Source organism: Ostrea edulis, chromosome 5 (genome assembly GCF_947568905.1).
Source record: "Ostrea edulis chromosome 5, xbOstEdul1.1, whole genome shotgun sequence".
Taxonomy (NCBI): Eukaryota; Metazoa; Mollusca; class Bivalvia; order Ostreida; family Ostreidae; genus Ostrea; species Ostrea edulis.
Window position 1 is genome coordinate 6,210,361 of NC_079168.1, and position 3,971 is coordinate 6,214,331.

A 3,971-nucleotide genomic window follows, 5' to 3' on the forward strand; every position below is an offset into this window, starting at 1 on the left:
AATTTGTCACTCATATGGAGACCTCACCTGGCAAGGGCTGCACAATTGAGGCCTATGATCGGCGCTTACGGCCTTTGAGCAGGGAGGGATCTTTATCGTGACACACATGCAATGGTTTAATCCGAAGGACTGCCCCCACTTAGTCAGACCTTGCGACAAGCAAGGGGGTACCGATGAACTATTCTCACCTGGATTCCTCCGTGCAGACACTAACTAAAGGAGAAACAAGTACCTTGCAGGTTAATCATTCTGGAGTATCCTCGAAATTTTCCTCTGAAGTACAACTGTAATAAATACTTTCTTATAGTCACTGGAATATTTCATGTTAGAAACTAAAGAAACGCAAACATGTATTTAGATAAAAAGCAGATGGGCAACGCCAAGCAAGGGAGAAACCAAATGCTAAGGAATTTAGGGCAATATGCATTTTTATCTCTAATGTATATAAAGATATAACTTTTCGTGATTTCCTCTGAAGTAGCAAATGTACTAGACACTCTCTTTTTTCCATTGTAATATTTGATGTTAAAACTAAAGAAACGCAAACATATATTAAGATAAAAAGCTAAAATTGGCTTGGGATGATACTGCCTCCTTCATCAGTCGTCTTACGGTCATTCCTTCCAGTACTCAATTTAACAATCGAGGAAGTACCTATCATAAAATGTTTAACCACGATTATTTTGAAACGCGGGAAAACTTGGATGACTACTTATGGAATTGTTCAAGGCTTAAAAAAAAGCATATTTAGGGAAGATATTTATAGATGAAAGGTGAAGATAACGGACAGTGATTAATCTCATAACTACTATAAGGAACACAAAATAGTGAGTTGGTGAAACACGTAACTCTTTTTTCAAGTGTAACGGTGATGATTAATAATATGCGGTGATAATTAAATGGATGAATGGTGAGTATGCATGCAGGCCAATATCTCGGTAATTTCAAATTTGTGTATACTATAGCTCAAAAGTTACACCGCAGTGTTTGAAAAATATATCTAAAAACCATCGTCCCTGGGTGGGCTCGAACCACCAACCTTTCGGTTAACAGCCGAACGCGCTAACCAATTGCGCCACAGAGACGTTATCTATTCAGCGTGATATTAGACTTCATCGCAAACTGACTTCTACAGGTAAACTTACTAAAGTAGGGCAGCGCATTCGACCAGTACCTGCTCTATGACTCTCGATATATATCTATTTTCAAACATTAATTAAAGTGCCTCATTACACCAAAATTTTCTTTGATAGCTCGTTAAAACACCTGATGTAAAATATGATTTTACCATCCAAGCGAATTCCTCTTATTTGAAAACAAAACACCTTTTTCATCTTTAAGAAAAACATCTCAAAAAATCCTATTAAAATATTTGAGAGTTTGTATCACTTTCTCCAAATCATGCTTCATACGAGATATGCTTACGGGAGCATTTAAATGAAAAATATCAAATTGGTGTAATGGAGTAGTACTGCCTTAATAAATTTATTATTTTCAAATATTTGTCGATTTATATAATCATAGACACAAATGACTTGGTCCAGCGTAGGACCCATTAGTTCAGTTCAGCCTTGACGCTCGATTAGAACACATTTTTCTACTGCCACATATTACACTCGATATAATATGAAGACGTTTTGTTTGTTATCAGATTCTGCAGTTTAGTTATAGTGTAACTGTTAGTTTCCTTTTCTATTCAGTTTTCTTTTCTATGTAAATATTCTATCGTCTTGAGGAAGGGACAGGTCGTCCCGAAATGTTGACAATTCACTGTTGTTCGTGTCGTTGATCTTTTTTAGTGCTTTATATATATATATATATATATATAGATAGATAGATAGATAATAGTTACTTTTCGCAATGATCGGTAAAAGTATAGGTAAAATATAAAAAAGATACACGAAGACGTTTAGTAAAGCTTTAGCGCTTTCATTTTAAATCTTCAATGTATACATATACTAGCGGAAAAAAGAAACTGTGCATTATTTTATATATGAAAAAATAATAATAATAATGAACAAATTTTATTTTTGTAATACTGTTAACAAATGTATTCGTTACAACATTTCATAATCCATTAATGTTAACGTCGAATAACGTCAATTTCAGCACACTCGAAAGACACTGGTATTCGAACTTGAATTAACAAAGTTAATAACGCGTGTGACCACCATTTGCATTCACGCATGCTTGACAACGGCGCCTCATTGATGCCACTAAAATGTTCAGAAATCTTGAGGGATGTTGGTTAAAGCCTGGCCTAAATCAGCCAATGTCACTGGCTGATTTGGTAAACGGCGTAGACGTCGTTCCATTTCATCCCAGACGTGCTCGATCGGCGATAAATCGGGAAACAGCTGGCCAAGGCAAGACATCGACATTCAGTTGAACAAAAAAGTCCCTGACTACACGTGCAACATATGGCCTTGCGTTGTCTTGCTGCAGAGTGATGTGATTTTGCTGTCTCTGTATGAAGGGTATCACATGACGCTGAATAATTTCGTCTCGATAGCGTACGCCGGTGAGATTTCCATTGACAATTTGTAGAGGGGTCGTTCCACGTGCTGTTATTCCACCCCACACCATAACGCTACCTTCACCGAATTGTCGATGTTGCACAACACAAGCGTCCTGGTACCGCTCCCCAACGCGACGATACACTCTACAACGGCCGTCAATGCTATCCAAATGAAATCTGGATTAATCAGTGAACAGAATATCGCCCAGTCCTGTATTCTGAATCGCAGATGTCGTCTGCACCACGCTAGTCTAGCGATACGATGATGTTGAAGCAGTATTGGGCGCACCGCTGGACGTCTTGGTCTGATGTTGTGCTAGCGCAGACGATTACGCACAGTTCTTGGACTGATTGGTCGAAGTCCAGGAATGCTACGAGCAGTCAAACTTGCTGTCTGGACACGATTTCTCAGGTGCACAAGTCTAATGTGGTTGTCCTGCCGACACGACGTCACACGAGGACGCCCAGAACGTTGTCGATTCCGAGTGTTACCATATTGTTGGAAACGTCTCCATAATGACTGGATGGTGTTCCGATGAACTCCAAAGTGTCTTGCTACGATATTTGTGCCATTCCAGCTTGAGGCATCCCAACAGCACGACTACGTACAAGTTTTACTGGCCAATACTGTTTGGAGTAAGAAGTGTTAAAGGTTTGTTTGGACACTATTCGTTAAGGAAAGTACTTTACTTTTGACAAAATTTACTCTTCTGTCATGCCACGACTCAGCGAAAACCAACGTAATCGAGCTTTTGGGATGCTACACGCTGGAATGGCACAAAATGTCGGGGCACAGATTTCAATTAATAATGGTGGTAACCAACTTCTTTACAAGCATTTTAATGCACCGGACCACTCCATCTTGTCCATGAGGGTAAAGATTTTGGATAAAATTTACCATCCATCATTAAGCCCCCCTTTTCGTAGACAACGAGATGATCACTGGATCAGGACCATGCACTGCATTTCCATATGAATGCAATGATAATGTATATTATGTGGGACATTTGACTAGTCCACAAGGAAATAACGTGAATGTGATGGGGCTCTTTCCCAAGACGGAAACGCAATCATGGACATTGTTCATATAAAAGACCAAGTATAAATGATGTCACGTTTGATTCATTTTTGCCTTACGTCAACAGACAATTAGGTCCACATCATATTCGTACAAAACTTTACTCTGTTCCATTGAGAGTTTTACACATGTTATTTGAAGAAGCTATGGCTAATCTATACTTGGATTTTTCAAAACCTGAATATAGACTGAACCCTATGATTATGGATGTTACCTATCACATGCTCTTTACACCAGCACGGGTCATGGATGATATTCCTTCCAAATCATGCCGCTAGTTTCTTAAGCTCAAATTTACAAAGAAAGGAATAGATGCCGTCAACATAAGTAACATTCTTCGTCATAAAAGGGTTCAGTCGTGTATTCCAACTTATT

At 38.8% G+C, this 3,971-nt stretch overlaps 1 non-coding gene across 1 annotated transcript; it reads right to left on the bottom strand.

The window, feature by feature from the left end:
- Positions 1-1,011: 1,011 nt before the first annotated feature.
- On the bottom strand, positions 1,012-1,085 carry Trnan-guu (transfer RNA asparagine (anticodon GUU)). The gene has a single exon. It is a non-coding gene; the product is annotated as a tRNA-Asn (tRNA).
- Positions 1,086-3,971: the final 2,886 nt, after the last annotated feature.